General features: G+C 37.5%; 1 long non-coding RNA gene across 3 annotated transcripts in view; it reads left to right on the top strand.

Moving 5' to 3' along the window:
• Positions 1-203: 203 nt before the first annotated feature.
• Positions 204-21,896, top strand: part of LOC109498306 — a 75,536-nt gene continuing 53,843 nt past the window's right edge. For 2 of the 3 annotated variants that reach the window (XR_006595831.1, XR_006595830.1), the window contains exon 1: positions 204-1,005. This is a non-coding gene — a long non-coding RNA (uncharacterized LOC109498306). The remainder of the gene's footprint in view (positions 1,006-21,896) is intronic. The other variant, XR_002741258.2, reaches the window with a different exon arrangement.

Raw genomic sequence — 21,896 nt, 5'->3', positions numbered from 1 at the left:
GGGAGGGGCAGAGAGAGAGGGAGACACAGAATCGGAAACAGGCTCCAGGCTCTGAGCCATCAGCCCAGAGCCCGACGCGGGGCTCAAACTCACGGACCGTGAGATCGTGACCTGGCTGAAGTCGGACGCTTAACCGACTGCGCCACCCAGGCGCCCCTCAAATATTTTTCTTTAGATATATGACAAAAGATCAGCATAAATTTCCAAAGTGGACAAGGAATAAAATATATATGTCTGGTAGCTAGATTCACAGTGAAGAAATGTGGCCCAAAGGTATAAAATTGCACTTTATTTTTTGCATAGTATGGGTCAGTTGCCCTGCTAGGCATTTCCTCATACATCTGCATCTTTAACGTGTGCAATAGGTATTTCTATCCCCATTTTAAAGATGGGAGAACTGAAGGTGGTTTGAACCGAGGAATATAACAGAAAGTAGGGAAAAAATGGCTTGTTGTCAGGTACCAGGGAGAATCCCATACTGGGTGAAAGATTGATCTGTAAGAACCTAAATCCAGGAAAGCAGCCTATGCAGCAGTGTTCAGGGATCAGTGCTGACAAATTCTCTGGGAAGCCTTCCCTAGTTCCTAGACCAGATGAAGTCTTCTACTGGTCGCTGCCACAACACTCCAGGTCATCTGCTCTTAAATTCAGCATGCTTTATTAGAATTATTTGAAGTAATAAACTTATTCTCAGTGCATATTTTCATGCACTAGATTCGACCTTCTGCACCTAGTATGTATGACCGCATTTTGTACATAGATGTTAACAGATGGATAGTGACAAAACTATGGCAGATTGTTCTTTTCTACTGGTCTTCACTCCCTTCCTGGAAGCAGGCCTTAGATGGAGAAAAAGGAATGATTTAATTAGCACAAGAAAGAGAATTTTCATCCTGTAAGAGGCAGCTAATATTAGCAAGAGAATGGCTAACTTGTCTTGTAATTGTTTCCCTCTCAAGGAACCCAGAGAGTTAATCAGCTGTGGTCTCCATACCAGATCTGAGAGTAAGTAAATGTACTGGTTCAGGTAATCCAAGTAGTTGTTATTGCGGGGGGTGGGGGGGGGGTGTGGGGGGATGGGAAATCTCAGTGGCTTAAAAAGTAGAAACTGATTTTTTCTCATTTTAAGATGCAGTGGTGATGGGTGGAGAGGGCTCTCCTCCATGTGGTCATTGAGGAATCCAGGCTGACAAGTGCTCTGCGAAATGAAGTCTGCCTGTGAGCCCAGGAGGAAAGGGAAAAGGGCTCCTGAACCACAAACTAGCTTTGCCACATTTACCTAAGTAGAAAGGCACTCAAATGTCTAGTGCAATTTTGTAGGGTTCTCTGAAGACTTTACTCCACAATTTGGCCTTTATTTTCTTTAAATAACTTTGTCCTGGTGGATTATGTTTTGTATTAACACAGCTGCAAATGCAGGAACTTGGTTTTCCAGTGTATAAATTGATGCTAGTGATTAATTCATCAGCTGTTCAATGAAAACATGCATATTGCTTCTATTGTATGTAAACACTAGAGGGGATAAGATAAAGATGTGTGCTGCAGACAGTAAGTTGTGTAGAAGGGCAGAAAAAGAATTTCTGGATGACTCATAGCTACATTTTATTGTGAGATCATCAGTGTGATCTCTGCAGAGGACACAGAGGGAAGGGACAGGATCGAGGGAGTTTATATATCTTCTTGTCTCTCAAAACTTTTAAAGAAAGTTGCATTGCTTTTCTAAAAATATGTATTTTTTTATTTTGAAACAATTACAAATTTCCAACACAGTATATGTACAATATAAGTATCATTTATTTATTTATTTATTTTCTGAACCAATTGAGAGTGAGCTGATGGCTCTTTCCCCAATCACTTCTGAGTATTTTGGGGTGCATTTAGTGTCTGAGGCATTTAGTGGATGATTTGTTTTACAGCCATTATGACTGCAATATTATCTAAAGCTTAGACCTATTCAGATTTCATCAATTATTCCCATAATGTCCTTTAGAGTACAACGAGTCAGATCAGAATCATATGTCACATGTGATTGCTGTGTCTTTTTATTCTCTTGACATGTAAAACAACTTTCTTTGACTTTAATGACCTTGATACTTTTGAAGTTAAGCAGGTTTTTTTTAGTAAAATGCTTTCTAGTTTAGGTTTTTCATTAGAACTAGATTCAGGTTACACATCTTTGACAAGAATACCATGGACATGTATCTGTGTTGTTGTTGTTGTTGTTTTCATAACATGCTATTAAATGGTGCACAGTTTAATTTGCTCAAAATTAATAATGTAACTTTTAAAAATAATTTATTTATTTTTGTGGAAGTATAGTTGACATACAATTATATATTAGTGTCAGGAGTATAGCATATTCATTCAACAAGTTTATATGTTAGTGTTAAGCACACCACAAGTGTAGCGACCGACTGTCACCATACAGTGCTATTACAATACCATCAATTATACTCCCTATGCTGTATATTTCATTCCTGTGACTTACTCCTTCCGTAACTGGAAGCCTATACCTCCCACTCCCCTTCATCCAATTTGCCAGTCCCCCAACCCCACCCACTGACAATCATGACTTTATTCTCTGTATTTATGGATCTGTTTCTGTTTTTTTGTTTGTTTTGGTTTTTTAGATTCCACATATCAGTGAAATCATACAGTATTTGTTTTTCTCTGCCTGACTTACTTCACTTAGTATAATATATTCTATGTCAATCCATGTTGTTACAAATGGCAAGATCTCATTTTTTTTTAATGGCTAGGTAGTATTCCACTGTACATATATACTACATTTTTTTTATCCTTTCCTTTATGGATAGACATTTGGGCTGCTTCCATAATTTGGCTATTGTCAATAATGTTGCAGTAAACATAGGGGTGCATAAATCTTTTTGAAGTAGTGTTTTTGTTTTCCTGGATAAATACCCAGTGGTGAAATTACTGGATCAGAGATAGTATTTCTATTTTTAATATTTTGAGGAACCTCCATACTATTTTCCACAGTGGCTGTACCAATTTACATTCCCACCAAAAGTGCATGAGGATTGCTTTTTTTCTATATTCTCTCCAATACTTGTTATTTCTTATCTTTTTATTCTAGCTATTCTGACATGTGTTAGGTGATACCTCATCTTGGTGCTTGGTAAGGGATGTTAAGCATCATTCCATTTGTCTGTTGGCCTCTGAATGTCTTTTTTTGGAAAGATGTTTACACAGATCCCCTTGCCCATTTTTTAGTCAGTTTCTGTTTGCATATTTGTTTGCTTTTTTGGTGTTGAGACGTATAAATTCTTTATGTATATTTTGGATATAAACCCTTTCTTGAATATATCATTTGTGAATGTCTTCTCCCATTCAGTAGATTATCTTTTGTTTTCTTGATGGTTTCCTTTGCTGTACAAGAGCTTTTTATTTTGGTATATCCCAATAGTTTATTTTTGCTTTTGTATCATTTGCTTGAGGAACCATATCTTGAAAAATGTTGCCATGGCTGAGTAATATAAACTTTGATCACTTGATTCTGGAGGTGTCTGCCAGGCTTCTCCATGTACCCTGTCCCCTTTGTGGATAATAAGTATATTGTGGGGAGGTACTTTAAACCTAGTTAAATATACTGTTCCTCATTAAACTTTGAATCTAGTCATTTAGTATTTCTTTCTATCTATATGGACACATTAAAAACATTTATTTTATTCAGTGAGTTATTATCCATTGTTGTCATTATTTTAATGTTTAATTTCTCCATGAGTTGACCTGGCAGAGCCCCTTTGGTCTGATTTCTCTATCTTTTTGACATGTCCCTAACTTCTTTGAGCCCTTTCTTCCTGGTGCAATAATATGTTCTAGGCATATATGTACCCTTCCCCAAACCAGAAATCAGCTATTTCTTCAAGAAACCGTAGTTTCTTTTATTAGACAATGGTATTGAGAAGCCAAGGTTTGAGCGCTAGATGTGTTCTCTATTATTGGGGAGCCAATGCCCCCAGGCCATCGCAGTGGACACGACTGAAGAATATGTGACACATTGACATTAATATTTCTTTTTCTGTCTGTATTAAAAACCATAAGTTCATAAGCTACTTCTAATTCCAAATCAACAGCACATGGTTTATTTCTTTCCTTTTTCCACATTTGTCACTTCCTTTTCTGACAGTGAGAAACCTAGATCCATTACCTTTAATATATTTACTAATTTTATTTATTCACTTGCATGCTAACCAATCCACCATCTCTGCCTACTCTCTCCTCATGTGTTTCCCTCCTCACCCCTCTTGTGCATAGTAGTCCACCCCCCAAGGTCATATTCCTCTCCATTACAGACATCCTCCTCATCCCTCTCGGGCTTTCTATGCTAAGATGCACCCTGACATGGATTACTCCTGCCCCTGCTTGTTGTCTAATACCTTGCACCAGTCCACCCTCCAAGCATGGATTCCCATTTTACCATGTGTTCTGATTCCTCAACCATGCTGCTCCTGTTCCCACTTGGGTTCTGACAACCTGCACCAGGCTGGCTTCCCCAGCTCTCATGAATACCCAGCTCATCTACTCTGAATCTGACTCCCCCATACTGGGTTGCCCTAACCTCTGGAGATTGCCTTTCTCATTCTACTTAAACTCTGGTACCACATGCCAGGTCACCTCTCTGTAGGAATGCTACTTTTACTTCTCTGAGGTGTCTCTATCTGTTGCTACTCTTCTCACTTTGTGGGCTGACCCCTTGCATGGGCACTAGCTTTACCTTGTTTTGAGTTCTGACACCTTACATCTAACAACAGTCCACTACCTGGGCATAGCCACCTTCCTCTCCACTCAGGATTTCTGACATATTGTTTTTTTAATCCCCACAGCTTCCCCAGCCCCATCCCTCCTGGTGTGGACAACTACCTTTTCCCGCCCTCATCTAATGGCTTTAAGAGTGATTTTTTTTTTTTTTTTTTAATGAGAAGAGAAGTCAAGAATGGTCCTACTGCTTTTGTGAATGAAGATCCTTAGGGGATGTTGAGTTATTTCACTTATTTAGTTAATTTATTCATCAAATACATATAAGTTTCTATTTTTTGTCAGGCATTGGTGTAAGTGCTGGAGTTATAGTAGTATACAAAATAGGCAATGTCTCTGATCCTATAGGTTTAGATTCTCATGGAGTTGGAAAGATGCCCTAAGCCAAGATACTAATTTGATATTGGCCTATTTTATTAGGACACTGGGATATTAGTCTTGTATACAAAATACCAGTACATCCTGGGCTGGATTCAATGAAGGAAATTAAGGTGAGAATTTTTATGTAGTGATTTAAGCAGGCTCAAAGGGAAAGGTAACCTGTAAGAGAAAAGCCCAAAAGGGATGTTTTAAGAATAAAATATCCTGGAGACTTAGAAGGTCAAATACATTATAGAGAGCTCAGAGGGACTCAACTTCTAGTACTTGGATAAATACTGTGTTTGGTGTGATCTTTGAGGTATAGCTGAGGATTAGAGAAGTAATGGACGTTGCTGTGGTGCAAGATGTAGACTTCATTGGTCTTACCCAAGAAGATGCCGTAATTGGGCTAAAGTCTACTTTTTTCTGGTAGTAATATTATAATTAGGTAGTATCCAGCCATTCTTGCAATGATTCATATAGTCATATAGATTTATTTGTCACTCTGAAGATGTATAGTGTGTAGTAGGGCTTTATGCTAAGGAAAGTGTAAATTTGTTTTTGTGAAGTAATTAAATAATGACTGTGGGGAAACACTTGATTCTCTTTTTCCTTTAAGTTTGTCAGAAAACTGCCAAATTTAACTGAACAAATGCTTTCAGGACAAGTCAGCAGATACTAATACTGATTCCTCTAGAAACTTAAAAACTTTTTTTTTGTCTCAAGATGTAGTTATGTGAAAATAAGCCAACTACAAAATACCAAAGGCATGCTTGAACTCACAGTTGGACCCACTACACAACAAACAGACATATTTTCCTTTCTCAGTAATTTCATATTTTTCAAATTTATATTTTCACGTCAAAACTCATTTAAACCACATGGTTTATGATAAAGAGTAGTTATAATAAAACAGCCACATTTTAAATGCTTATATTTGCTTCTATTGGTAACTAAAATCTTTAAAAATATATTGAGAACTTATACTTCTTGTATGATTGCCAAATCTCCTACCAGATTGTCCCTCACATAGGTATCAACTATTTTGCCTATTTCTTTTTTCATTCTTTTTCCTTTGTTCTTTTGGGTGCTCAGCATTTTCTCTTCATAGTGTGAATTTAACTGTTCTTTTTTTTTTTTTTAATGAAGCTCTAACTGACCATCTGTCTTTTCAGTATAGAGAGATGAAATTGGAAGATTGGCCATCATTAATTTTCTCCTTCAACCACCCTAGAGTAAAACAAAAGTATTAAATTGTAAGACTGTTCTGTATTGATCATAGGTAGTTACCCTGCCTGTGAAATATGCATGGCTAGCCTCCTAAATTTCTGCTTTTTTTATTTCACCAGGCCATGATAATAGCTCTCTTCAATGGAGATACACATGTAGATGTTTTATGTCAGAGTATTAGATTTCATAGGGCACATATATGTGGATTTAGGCTTCAGGAAATGATTCAACAGTGTTACCTTGTTAATGATTATTAAAATATTACTTTTTATTGCAAGTAAGAGAAACCCAACTCAAACCAGCTCAAGCATACAAAGGGAATTTATTAAAAGTCTTCTAGCAACTCCAGTTTAGATGTCAAACCAGGTGACAGAGTGGTTCAAATAATGTCACCATATACAACCTTGCACTCACCATCTCTTTATTCTGATTCCTTCTCAATTCATTCAATTCTGGACAGGTGTTCTCTTTATGGTGGAAAGATGACTGCCAGAAGCTCCAGACTTACACTTAACCTTTTGTATTCTTTAGGTGCTTCTCAGTGATCTGATTAGACAGCATTTGGCCACATTCTATTACAAAAACATTCATTATATCCAGGGTAAGGAATATGCTATTGGCCAGACTTATTTCATAGGTCCACCTAAAGTGGACACATCTAGTGTGCTGAAAAGATTCCTTCAGATTTACTCTACAGGTCCTTTGAGCTCCTCCTTGATCTGTCTTTGCTGCTGTTTCCTTGGATCTGCAATCTTCAGAGGATTGCCCTGGGCTACCCTGGCCCATGGAGAGAGAAACATCATGGGGAAGCCAGATGTCTGGGAATCTATACCAGTCCCAAAGTAGCCCATAGCCACTGACTAGATTGGTATGGTATATAAAAGCTCAGCTCTTTGCCAAGAGGCAAAACAAACTGTAATTTGCAATTTATGCTCCAGATCTCTCTCTGGCATTGGATTAAAGCTGGAACTTTACCTGAAATCATATACTTGTCTGACTTACTCCTCTTTCCTATTGCTTCATTCACTTTCTTATGGATTTATCTGGGAGGCACTTCCTTAATGAGTCATTTGCATTCAAATCCATTGCTCTGGATGGGCTTCTCAAAGAACCTGTTCTAAGAAAATATCTGTGAGTGCAGCAGTCCAAACAAACATGGGATCAGGGTTGGAAAAGGAGAGTTCTCAAGGAAAATCAACATGCAATTATCAGATGGGAGATAGACAAGGGTAGATTAAAACAATAGGATTCTAGGAAGGGTAACTTCAAAATTAATGCAAGTTTATTTCTTTTATTGCTTCTTATTGTTTTTAAGGAGCAACTATTTCCTTTAAAGTGTGTAGTAACAATTCTCACTGGTTCACCCTCTATATTAATATTGTAAATACAGTTCTGTCTTCCCTCTTTGTTTTGATGTTTTGACTTTGGTTGGTTTATTTGAAGGTACACTTGAGGTATTAAGGGTCTTTCCTACTGAGATCTGTGTAATATAGCTTGCATAAACTATGTCTGAGCTTGGTCTGCCCATCCCTAATCTTTTTCCATCATAACCTGAGACAGCTCCTGCATTTTTGTGTTTTCTATAGATTATATGCCTTAAGGGGATAAATGAATAGTTTTGATTCATTCCCTTTGTCAACTTAATTTCACTCCCAACCTTCTCATTATTAGCATGATGGGATATTATATTTCTCATGTTTAAGTAATGTTTGTCTTTCTTTCAGTGTCTATCTGGTGTTATTTATTTATTTATTTAATTTTTTTTTTCAACGTTTTTTATTTATTTTTGGGACAGAGAGAGACAGAGCATGAATGGGGGAGGGACAGAGAGAGAGGGAGACGCAGAATCGGAAACAGGCTCCAGGCTCCGAGCCATCAGCCCAGAGCCTGATGCGGGGCTCGAACTCACGGACCGCGAGATCGTGACCTGGCTGAAGTCGGACGCTTAACCGACTGGGCCACCCAGGCGCCCCAGTGTCTATCTGGTTTTAAAGAAAATACCATAGTTTGCCTTATAAAAATGTGCTTTAAGAACAATGTGTACCTGCTTTCCCTCAGTCAATGTATAGTTTCTCTTAAATTCATTAAGTGGCCAACTATATGACCAGCCATTTTTGTATATGCATATGTTCTATGCAATTCTGAACAGGCTTTGGGGCATCATTAAAACAAATAAACAAACAAAACTAATTTATGTTTAGAAATGTCAGTGGTTTAAACCCCATATCTACTTTTAAAATACTATTCTTCACACATTTTTTACCACTGTTAGCATTACTTTACCTCTTCTACCTGAGTTATTTTAGCTTTTTACAAACTGCATTGATAACAGTAATCAAAATCCATTTAGAGGGGCTTCAACAACCCAGTTTTAAGTGCCACTTTTCCCCTAAAACTAGCCTGATTCTACTTTGTGCTACTTTGCTCTTTACTAAAAGGTTTTATTTATCATAATGTATACCTACATATGGCTCATCTTCATATACCCAGCTCTTGGCACATTTATAGATATATAGAGTGTACTTAATTAATGTTGTTTGAATCATACTTCATAAATTACATTTCTTGTACAATATGCTTTTGGTGCTTCAAGTTTTAATTTTAAAATAATTGTTTATATGAGTTGTGGGCCTGCACCTTTGGGAACATCTTTAAGGTTTATAAAGCAGCTTATACTTTTCACCCTTACATAATCCTTACCACACACTGTAAAGCAGGTATAATTTCCACTGTACAAATTAAGAGGTTGAAATTCTTAGGAAAAGTTAAACAGCTGGCCTAAGGCCATACATCTAAGTAGTGAAGCTTGGCTCAAACCCAGACCTTCTGACTTGATACCACAATTCTCTCTTTATTCTTGAATTGGCATCCTGGCATTAGTTTACAATCTTATCCTTTAGGAAAAGAATGACTTACTTTCCTCCTGTGATAGGTCTAAGAAATGTTTATTTTTTAATTCCTTCTTTTTAATTAGGAGATAGCATATTCACTAATCTTTTTCTCTTAAACCCACTACTGACCTCCTTTTTTCCCCCTTATCTGTAACACAATCTATATAGATTCCTTTCCTTTGTTTTTTTTCCTTTTCTTTAATTCTGTTCCAATTCCCTTTGTTTCTTTCCATTTATGTTCTCACTTATGAAAATGGAAGCCTCTTTTTTTGTTTTTGAAAGCCCAAGACTTCTTTCTCCTTGGAGAATCAGAAAAATCTTTTAAAAGTATCTCACTATTTTCTGATGTGTTTTTAAGCTTAAAAAATATATAAGGTGTATATTTTTGACAGAACTATCATATATTTATTATAGAAAGTTGGGAAATGATGCTTTCTTTTTATTACTGAATTGCCAGTGCTAACGTGATAATTTGGCACAAATAAACATTTATTAATACACAAATGCACACATATACTCATAGGCCATACACAGAAGAATGAGTGGGTGTGGGGAAATAGATTCTACCTACATAAATGGGTTAGAAAAAAGCTTAGGGGTGGAAAGCTGCCACCACAGGGTGAAAGCACCCAGGTTAGCTAGAGAGATATTGTAATGGGATCATGAGTAAAATTACTTTCCATCTGACATCAGTCTACATTGATCACAAACTCCTTGACCAAAAACTCCTCGTTGATCACTTACCCCCCACACCCTTTGCTTCCTAAACACACAAATTAATGATTACTGATTGTTTTCTCTACAGGCACTATGTATGTAAGATCTTATTTACTTTGCATTCACCATGCAGGTAATATCTTGTGAGCTCAATAAATGTGGAGATGAAACCCCTGTTTGGGGCTCTTGTGTCCTCCTGGACATTAGCCTCTTTCGTATTCAATTCTGTGTCCACTCTCTTACTGGACAAGAGAGAACTCCAGATTCATAGGCTGTGACAGAGTGGCATATAACAAAGCTAGGACCAAAGAATGGAAGAACTATTTTAAGAAGTTTAAAATAGGGGCACCTGGGTGGCGCAGTCGGTTAAGCGTCCGACTTCAGCCAGGTCACGATCTCGCGGTCCGTGGGTTCGAGCCCCGCGTCAGGCTCTGGGCTGATGCTCAGAGCCTGGAGCCTGTTTCCGATTCTGTGTCTCCCTCTCTCTCTGCCCCTCCCCCGTTCATGCTCTGTCTCTCTCTGTCCCAAAATAAATAAATAAACGTTGAAAAAAAAATTAAAAGAAGAAGTTTAAAATACAAAATAATATCAAAAACAGTATAAAACTTTAAAGGTATTTTTGCAATAAGTAAGAACAGTCTAGACCTATTGTGTAGAGAAATGATATAATGTTTACAACTGACTCTGAGAAAGGTCAGTTATTCAATTTCAACTTCTGTTCTTCTGATTTCTTTCCCAAAGATACTTGCCATAATGGCTTTGAGGAGTTATAAGCCGAAGGCAAAAGAAGCTTTGTATTCAACTTTTCAATTGTGCATAGGTTATCACAGGTATTAAACAATATGTCACATTCCTGACTAATTTATTTTCAAATATCTACTGCCTAGACAATGCCTAGCCTGGTGCCTGGCCTCATGCAGTGGCTCTCTGATGTGAACATACTGAATAATGTCATCACTGTCAGCCATCTTTGAGGAATCATGAAAAGTGCCAGAACTAAAGCAGGGAAAATGTGTCTTCTCAAAACTACAAAATAATGAGTTTACTGAAGATACCTAGCAGCTTGCTAGGATGGATTGAGAGTCTTCAGGGAATGAAGCACTGAGTCTGACCTAGAAGGGGACCTCAGGCAAGTAACAAGATAAAAGTATAGAGTCATTGAAATAAGCCCATATTAAAGGAGGATTTTCTATAAAGCCATTGTTTTTCATATCTTTTCATAAATACATATTTACATATATACATTTCTCTTTCTTTCTTTCTTTCTTTCTTTCTTTCTTTCTTTCTTTCTTTCTTTCTTTCTTTCTTTCTTTGCAATACAATAAATTCTTCAAATGAACTCTTAGTGGAAGACTAACATATAAACTGCTGTAGGTAAAGGGTTAGAGCTTCATATTACTGTCTTGTTTCTTGCTCCTTCCTTCTATGGTGACCCCAAAGGGACTTCCTAAAAGCCCCCAAAATAGTCATTCTGAGATTGAAGTATAAATGGCTTTCAAATGAGGTGTTTAGTTAAAAATGAATAATCTTTGGGGTGCCTGGGTGGCTCAGTTGGTTGAGCATCAGACTTCAGCTCAGGTGAGGATCTCATGGTTCCTGAGTTCGAGTCACATATTGAGCTCACTGCTGTCAGACCCTCTGTCCCCCTCTCTTTCTGCCCCTCCCCCCACTCATGCTTTCTCTCTCTCTCTCTTAAAAATAAATAAACATTTAAAAAATGAAGAATAATCTTATGTCTCACCATCATAGATTCTCATTACAAACAAAACAAAACAGAACACAAGTATCTCAGGTGATGCCTATTTAAATACTGTCAGGGCTCCACATGTTTTGAAACCAGTAGTATGAAGATAAATTGCCTTTTGTGTTTGCAGCCTGACAGGAAGCTTAAGAATCTGGGTGGATGGAATTATAAAAGGCACTAAGTGTGAAGCAATTATAGGTTAATATGGAGGGAGGCTTTAGTGGTGCCATTAGGGGTCATGACTGGTTAGATCTTTTTACTCATTGCTCTTTCAGACTTGACATCATGGGGCATATTCATGATCATGGCGCCCCTGAGAATTTAAGACTAAATAAAGCAAAACAGAAAACACCTTTGTTTTTTATCTTCTTTAGGGAGCTCAACCTTTTCTTGTCCCCAGGACAATTCAGACAACTCAAAAGGCAGCTAATTCTTCCCAAACAATGAGTTTTTACCTTATCCCCTTCACTTCCCAGGGGTCATTGCCAATTTAGCCCTTGTACACTAACCTTTTCATCATCCACATGTGTTAACAGTTTCCTAGATACTTGTGTTCAATTATTTATGGGCACTTTATTCTTGCTGTAATAACTCCACTCAGTGGGCACTACGGAATCTATTCGCTTCCTCTCTATTTTGTGCACATACATTTACAAGTAGAATTTTCTCATCACTCGCCCCTTTGCCATCTTTCTTCTAGTTTCTTATATGGACCATGACTGTCAATCATGTACCCCAACCTTAAGGGTAATGTGGTTGGCTTAAATCTGACTGGGAGTCTGATTTTACCTACTGTGACTGAGCTGGTCAGATATATTCCTCAGATGCAAATTTTGGTCTCATGCACTTCTCTGTATTGCAGGGAGGCTGACACCTGTAGGTTACATATCACAGCCTCCATGTCAACTGGCTTCCAACTCTGTTCACCCAAAATAAGCTTTGGTGGCAATATTGAACATCAGCTAGAAAGAACTCCTCTTCCCATTTTAGTTCCAGGGGCATCGCACACTAGGCTGGGACCTTCAGCGACTCCAGATCCCTCCTGATAGGTCTGTCATATTCTAGTTTCTGCTGCTCCTGGGGTTTAGTAACAATAAACCACTTTCTCCCTTTGTCTCTCCAGCTCTATGGTGGAGTGGCTTTTTGCTGTTGCTAATCTTGGGATTACTTGGACCTTTCAGCTCCTCCATCACCCATGTAACCAGTTCCCTGAATTAAATTCCCTCTGATATAAATACTTGGAATGGTTTCTGTGTTTCTTACTAAAACCTCAAAGTTATACCTCACTACTCTCATGTTTCTTCCCTTCCCTCTTTCCCTTCTCCTTCATCTCCTCCTCTTCTTCTTTCTCCTCTTTTCCTAGCTCCTCCTCCTTACTTTTGCAGTGAAGGAGCTTCTCAATTTAAGAGACAAAACTTAAAATCTATTTCAGGTTACCAGTGCACCCAAGTGTGAAGCCTCCTCCTATCCTATCCCACTCTTGGGATTAAACTTCCCTGTTAGAGGAAATTGTTAATTGACTGAAAGGATTTTTTTGATGGTTATAATTATCGTCCGTGACCACTTAAAAATAAGATGCAGAAGACTGATTACAAAGTATTGAATCAGAATCATATGATGATTATGTAGATGGAATAAGAAAGATGGGAAGCCCATATGCTGCTTTATTCATGAGAATCTTGTGTCATTTAGGAGCAGAAGGCAACATGCTGTGAAGCATAAAGTGATAAGAATTGGTGAGATTAGACAGCAGAGATATGGTTTCCAAGGAAATAAGAATTCCTTTGTCTAGAGAAAATCAGATACTTCTCTGAGAACAGGACTTCCTGGAGGGATTCTCAAAAGAGTGTGAGTGTCCTGTAATGGAGACTCCTAATTTCCAGGCTGTGATTTATCCTAGATCTGTGAGCCATACTGACTAGTAGATAGGGCTCCTTGGTAAACTGCCATCTTTACCCATTAATAGAAATATCTTTATTTTGGTAATAGTACAAGGTAGTTAAGGATCATATGGCCTGATCCTTCATTCCTAAAGAATGACCTCCCATTCTTGTACAGACACACTAACCTACAAACACACATACACACACATGGGGAACCACACACCAGTAAATCATTTTCATCTGTATAGTTAAGAAATGGTACCTTCCTCCAGATCAGGATCAATGTCAAGGATCTCTACATCTAGATTTATACATTTTCGTGATAATCTGAGTTATTGAGTGAAAGGACAAAGAGCTAGATTGTTATCAGATAGATCAAAGGGGCTTTATGTCTCTCTTACAAGAGAGACCATTGTTAGGCACTTTCTGGATTTGTATTCTGGTTCCTATGTGACCTTACACTAATCATTCAATTTCTTTGAGTTTTGGCTTACTTACTCTTATAAAGAGAATAACTTACTCAATTTATAGAATTCTTTTGAGGGTTGAAAAGCACACATTACCTGGCAAGTTGTGAACCCTCAAGATATTTGTTGACGTGGTAGTTTCTATGTTATATGTACAACTCCCAGGATGTGGTCTTGTGTTCAATAACACTAATTTCAATATTGTATATATTCTACATCTATACTGTTCTACAAAGATTCTTGGAGTTTCAGAATGAAGAGCTAAAGAAAACCCTAAAAATACTTAATTTTTGAGGAAGGTGTAAAATTTATTGAACATACTTGTTTGACCAAGGGCAGGTAGGTAAAAAACTAAAGGTTTTCAATAACTGTGGGAGTCTTATTACTGAACTTTGCTATCACCCTTTAGTTCTCTTCAATAAACTATTGATTTCCTGTAAATCAGGAAAAATAGATAGATAGATAAGTCTATCTATTTCCTGTACAACCAGGAAAAATATCAATTTTCTTGGTCAATATTAATCCATCAGTCTTATCTACTGTCAACCCTTTAGTTCTTTGGTTCGGTCCTGATATTTTCTCTACTCACTCACTTCCAGGGGACCTATTTTCTTCCTTCATCATGTCAATGGCTTTTGCCCTCACTTTTGTTAGAATCGTTCTGTTCCTTTTTTGGATACAAATGTATTAGTACACTTATTTTGAAACCTAAGGTCCACACATTAAAAATTCAGCAACTAATTCTAGGAAAATGGCATCCTGTCCATATTTATTTTACCCTTCTCCTTCCAATGCTGGGCATCTGTCTCTTATGGATCACATAGCTGCTGGGGCAACACACTCTTGGATGCACACAATGCATAGGGTACTATGGGAATCTAGCTAGTGAGAGCTGCTGGGGATCAGGACAGGGATTATTAACACCTAATAGCTCGGGGACAATGATTAGAACTCAGAAAGTCCCTGTGAGAACTTGGCTGAATGATATGTGGGGACTCAGTGAAAAACAGAAGTGTAGGAACTCTTGTTAGAAAATTGTTAAGAATTTTAGATGGTGATAGCAGAATATTAAACCAAGTATAAGCCTCCCCCGACCCCTTTTTGTGTGTGTGTGCATGAGACCTTTCTGGGTTCAGAGCTCTGTGTAATCACACAGATCACCCACCCATACAGCTGCTCCTGGTAGAGAGGAGGTTTTAAGGAAAGGAAGATGTAAACATCAAAGTTGTGTGATTATGTTAGACTGTCTGGCCCAAGAAATCAAGAAGCTGAACTGATGGGCTGACGCCTCCTAACCTTGAAGTGGAGGGAGCATGAGAAGACTGAGGAGCAGTGAGGCTTAAGATGGTATCAGGGACTGGCAGCCTGTGTGGTACTGTACCACCAGCCTACTGGGTTTGGTTTCCTCATCTTATTTGACATTGACCTAGAGGTTATAACAGAGAAAAGGAAAAAAACAAAAATAAAGGAAGAGAAGACTGGTATAACCATTGAAAAAAAGTAAAACTCTTTTTCTTGATAATAGTGCTGTATACCAGAAAACATGATATTTTCCCCAAATCTAAGATAACTGATAAGTTAATTTGGTAAAGTGGCTGGGCACAATGTAAACATGCAAAACCATACTTTCCCTATAGTGTTGTGATTCATTCAGGGAAATGGAACTACCAAGAGCATTATATGAGAGGAAATTTATTACAGGAACTAAACATTAATTTAGTGTGGGAAGAGTTTGGAAAATAAAAGTCCCAAAGGAAGACTCAAAAGAGCAGAGAAAAATAACTAACTAGCCAAGGTACAGGGAGTAACTCACTTGCACACCTGCAATATAGGTGTGCCTGGTCTCCTTTGTTGGAATCATGAAGGCAGCTGGTGTAGAAATTCATAGGGGCGTCTGGGTGGCTCAGTCGGTTGAGCGTCTGACTTCAGCTCAGGTTATGATCTCACGGTCCGTGAGTTCGAGCCCCGCGTCGGGCTCTGTGCTGACAGCTCAGAGCCTGGAGCCTGTTTCGGATTCTGTGTCTCCCTCTCTCTGTGCCCCTCCCCTGTTCATGCTCTGTGTCTCTCTGTCTCAAAAATAAATAAACGTTAAAAAAAAATAAAAAAAAAGAAATTCATAGAAGATTGCATAATGCCAGTGGATGATTGTTGGCTCTTCATGGTCACTAACTCTGTGAGTTCATAGTGAAGTGCTGGTGACAGGTCACTGTCTTTCAGTAGGACCAGTGACCAGGAGGGAGAACTGGGGAAAAACCAGTGCAAACTGGAAACTGCTTGTGTCTCTATTTATAGCCTAATGACTACTGCTTCATTTCTGCCTCCAAATTTTCATGCAACTTCACACTTGGCCAACTCCAGCCTGTAACTGCACAAGGAAGATAGTTTGGGGAAACATAGTGCCCAGAAGAGCCAAGTCTAAAATAGAGCAATTGAGCTTAATACCTCAAAAAGGAAATGAGTAAGTATTCTACTCTTAATACCAAAATATCAACACATTGTTTAGTTTTTTTTTTTAATTATGTTTATTTTTGAGAGACAGAGACAGAGTGCAAGTAGGGGAGGGGCAGAGAGAGAGAGGAAGACAGAGAATCTGAAGTAGGCTCCAGGCTTTAAGCTGTCAGCACAGAGCCCCACGCGAGGCTTGAACCCATGAACTGTGAGATCATGACCTTAGCCGAAGTTTGATGCTTAACTGACTGAGCCACTCAGGTGCCCAACATATTATTTAGTAATAAATTTAACCATAATGGCATAAGACCTGTATGAGGGGAATTATAAAATCTAAGGATATTAAATAAGATTTGGTCTTGTCTTATAGATTTAATAGTATAAAAATATAAATTCTCCCAAACTTAATATATATATTTAATACATAAACAGTTGGCATCTCAATAGTTTTTTGTTTAATAAAATGATCTTTAAGTTTATCTATAAGAGTAAATCTTCAAGGATACCCTAGGGAAGGATAGTGAGAAGTGACTTGCCTTAGAGATTTAGAAAATATTACTAAATAGAAAGCTTCTGCTCATAAAAAGTAGAAAACAGGGAAGGTTGAGAGAATCCAAAAGTATATCCTGATATAGATGAGGATTTAATATATGACAATGGCAATATTTTTAGTATAGATGAAAATAATGGATTATTTAATACCTGTAAATCTAAAGCAATGTATAATTTGATAAAGCACAGCTAGCTGTGCATAAAAAAAGTAAAAATGGCCTCTTTCTTGCTTCATCTAAAATAATCTCCAGTTGGTTTAGATATTTAAATGTAAAAAATAAAATAAAAATCTTGTGAGAAAAATTTAGAAGACTATGTGAATACTCTAGAGGCAAACAGAGGCTCTAATTCTAACACTCAGAACCTATAAAAGAAAAATGAAAAACAATTGAGTATATATAATTAAAAAATTATTATGACAAAGATAGCTTAAATGAAATGAATAAACCAACATTATATTTGGGGGAACAACTTGTAAAACAGAGGAAAAAGCTAGTAACTGCCATACAAAGGACTAAAAAATTGATAATAAGGATGTAAGTGATAGAAAAGTAGCAGTCAATATGGAGAAAATATAACAGGGAAAATCTGCATGGTCAACAACACATAAAAAATGCACAAAAACAGTAGTCAGGAAAAGATTAATAGATTTCACTTTTTACTCTTTGGATTGGCACATATTAAAATGAACATAAAATCTCTTCCCCCCCCTGGGGTGGGAAAAGTGGCATGCTTATAAAAGAAATATGAGAACAGTCTCCCACCATCTGTAAAAAAGCATGTGTAACCGAGTATACCCAGTAATATCTTTCCTGATAATCTATTCTATATAAAGAAAACTTTAGTTCCATAAGGATTAGCTACAAGGTTGTTTACATCAACATTGTTCAGAATGGGTGAAAAATCCATAAGTGAGTTTTAAGCTTCCAAACCACTAAAAAAGAATGAATGAGAACAATGAATGGGAACTTGCAAAAGATTTCTGTGAAATGGCATGGAAAAAGCAATAGCTAAAATATCGTGTACCATTTCAGTTTTGTAATATATTGCTAAAGCCTGTATATGGTTACATGTATATATTCATTTGTACATCGATATGTTTTATAGATAGATAGATGATAGATAGATGATAGATAGAATATGGATATATTCTATCTAATGGATAGAATATCTATATCTATATATCTATATCTATATCTATATCTATATATCTATATCATCTATGTGTGTGTGTGTGTGTGTATACACACACACACACATCTACATATGCACAGAGAAATTATATGAAAGGATACATTTTAGGTGTTAGTTTGGGTTGCCTAGTGGGGAGGAGGCAAGAGAGCAGTTATGTGGGTGGGGTGGGGAATTGGGAGTGAAGCAAAAAAAGTAAAGTACAAATTAAAAATGAATTAAAAGAAATGCATATGATCATATTTATTCATGTATGTAAAATCAGGATTATATGACTTTGTATATAAAAAAGTTTCAAGCAGGGTTTGAGCCAAACCCTTGGCTAGTGTTAAGTGGATAAATTTCTTCCAGAAATTAACCTTTTTTTTTTTAATCCTCAAACTTCTCTAATATCAAGAGTTTACCATGTTGTCATGTTGGGAACTCTTAAAGTGAAGATGGAAATGAACTCTAGGGGATTTACAGTTTGGGTGTATTTTCCACTGAATTTTTTAAAAGAAGGTGAATCATATCCTGTTTCTTCTTGAGAAATGTATACAATCAGTGTTTGCAGGGCACTGATAAACAAGGCTTAGGACCCAGGAGAATGCAAAGAATGAATGTGAAATTGGAAACACAAAGGGACCCAGAGCTTCAGAGAGAAGGTCACAAGTTTCCTTAGAACAGATTGCATTTGAGACACTGCTTTCCACACTTATAATTGGGCTTTAGAGGAAACAGCTGAAGGAGTGGTTAGAAGGTAGAGGGTGGCGATAAGGACCCCCTGTGTTTGGGAGACAGACATTCATGAAATCACTGAGGAAATTTTGCACATGAAGTTCAGAATCTTGGGGAAATCATAATTTTAGAGAGAAGGAAGAGTAAGTGCAACTAGAGGGAATGATGAAGGTCAATGCAGAGAAGGAGAAGAAGCTAAAGAAAAATACCAGTGGAAGCAAAAAATACTCTTCCTTGTGAAGAGGCTACCTAACCATGCCAGTGCAATGGAATGGATAGAATGCCCAGGCAGAGAGCAGACTGCTATATTTGGCAACTAAGGAAGGTAACCCCAGTCTTGAGCAGCAAACATTGGGAGCTAATGTAGACACTTGTTGGGGTTCTCTCTTCTTTAGAAGCAGAGAGGAGTTCAAGATGACGTGGGATTTGGGAATGGAGACAGTTTAAATCCACTTCAAGATATGTTGTGAATCCTTTGAAACATCATTATTATTACCTTAAGAAAATAGTAGTAAAATTTACCTGTACCACTAAAATGTAAAACAGCTGCTCAGAGCTCAAGAGTGGAAATGGGTTCAAGGTGAACATGGTGACTCTATCCGGCTTCTCTGTTGAGAGCCACTCACATCGTCTTCAACACACCTCTCCGTCCAGCTGCAGCTGCAGTGATCTGTTCCATGCTGGCTTCACCCAGCTGCATGCATCAACCATGTCAGTTTTGCCCAGTGCATGCCTTTGGCTGCCTGTCCTATAGCTTCTGTTTCACAAGGATGTATGACATTCACAGGAACCCACTTGGCACTCACATATGTGGAATACTGAAGTGTGTGAGTGAGTATATTCGTGTTGGTAGGGGATCCTTTGACCAATGAATAAGGACCAGTGGATAAATGCCTCCCTTTCTTTGTCTCAGACACATATACGAAGATGTATTTCATTGACTTCTCGTTTGATCTTTTCAAGTAGAGCACCATTTTTCCCACTAAATTATTACACGTAATCCTTTGTCTCTGGCTCGGCTCTATCTTCTGGAGCAACTCAAGTTAAGACAGCTTCTGTTTAAAAAAACAGAAAATGTCGGAGTTGTGTGGTCCAAAAGGAATAGGGAATGGAATGATTTTTTTTTTCACTAGAAAGTATGAGTGTGTTCCTTTATTTCTTGCTTTCTAAAATGAGTTTAGGTCTTCAGTTATTTTAAAAATGCCTCTGAAATGTTGATTTCCTTAGGTGAACAGCAGTAGAAGAACCAAGTGTTCTGTGATGGATCTTCAATTAATTGCAGAATATACAATGGAGGGTAAAAGAATTCAGCTACTTTGAGTAAAATGCTCTTATAATTAAAAATCTGTTAGGAAGAACAGTCCTAATTTTCCTTTATGTGCCTTGAAAATTTGCCAGGAATTTAAAAGTCTTCCATCATTACACATGGCTCTGGACTTTAACAGTCCCTTAGCTCCCTGGTTAATTTTATGTCCTAAGCCAAAATTATTTCTTTAGGCTTTCTTTTCTTTTTTATGTCACCTAATTTTGGAGATGGCTATTCTGATTATGCTTATTTGATTATGTGATCTTCTGAAAGCAACTTCTGAATAGAAAGTTCTTTTCGAGACTGATCTGGGAGCTTTCCAGTTTTATGCCCATCTCTCTTGATCTCAAGGTTGTCCAAACAATTATGTGGCATTAATGGACATCAGAAGCAAGAACAGGACTTGAGCTTCCTCTGTCTATTGGATTCAGTTAGGAGAGATCACCCAATTACTCCCTGTATTTGCTCAGAGGTTATCTGCTAGGAATAACAGTTTCTTCAAGGGCAGCATCCTACACTTTTGAGGCTTCTTTATATTTCTTGCATTTCATTATAGGTTTCATTTATTTGAACTTTAAACAGAAGAAGAAACTTTTTAGCAAATTTGTACCAGGGTACACATTTGAATGTCAAATGCTTTATTCTTACAATTGAATTATACCTCTCATTTTGAGCCTGTGAGATTGAACAGAAATCTGGCAGAAATAAACTCTACGTATGTAGGTTTGGTCCCAGTCATTCACTCTTGGCACCATTAAAATGGACATTGGGAAAATTATAGCACTGTGACAAAGTGTAAGCCCATGCATGTTAATGTCAAATTGTCTGTGGCCAAATCCTGACTCCTGCACTTATTACCTAATTAGACTGACAAAGGTTACTTAATTTCTCTAAACTTCTATGCCCACATCTGTAAGCACAGGTAATAACTAACTACAACTATCTCATCAAATTGCTAGGCCCAGAGGAAGCACTCTGTGATAACTATTATTATTCATTATACTTGCTAATGTCAGTTACAATAAATGCCCATAATATCTGTGGTTTTCTTTATGATGAATATGAATTGTTTTTTAGATTTTTAGAAGGTAAGAAAGTAAGGAAGAGCCAAAGAAGCTTGGGATTGACTTTAAGATCAGTGCCTTTAGGAGAAGAAACACTATATATTGGTAAGCTTAAAAGCCTGGGTTCAAATCACAGCTCTGTCATTTATTGGATCTTATTGGCACTTGAATGAGCTACTTAACTTCTCTGTGTCTGTTTCCTCATTCAGAAGTGAAAGATAATTATTGTTGCAACCTCATATAGTTGTTATGAGAGTTTAACTCTTTGTTCTTAAGTAGTGCATGGCAGGGCTGGTTTGGTTGATGGAACTGTGCGACTGTGTAAGTCACCGTGCTGAGAACAAACTCATGTTTGGTTTAATGTTCTGCTTTTGCTGTCTTAAAATTCTCTTTTTAAAACTTAAAAAAAATTTTAAACATTTATTTTTAGAGAGAGAGAGAGAGCGGGGCGGAGGGTAGGGGCAGAGAGAGGGAGACAGGATCTGAAGCAGGCTCCATGCTTTGAGTGCAGAGCCTGATGTGGGGCTCAAACCTACAACCTTGATAT

The sequence above is a fragment of the Felis catus genome, chromosome A3, assembly GCF_018350175.1.
Source record: "Felis catus isolate Fca126 chromosome A3, F.catus_Fca126_mat1.0, whole genome shotgun sequence".
NCBI classification, from domain to species: domain Eukaryota; kingdom Metazoa; phylum Chordata; class Mammalia; order Carnivora; family Felidae; genus Felis; species Felis catus.
Note: the sequence above shows the minus strand (reverse complement) of the source record. Positions and strands in the feature narration are given on the sequence as shown.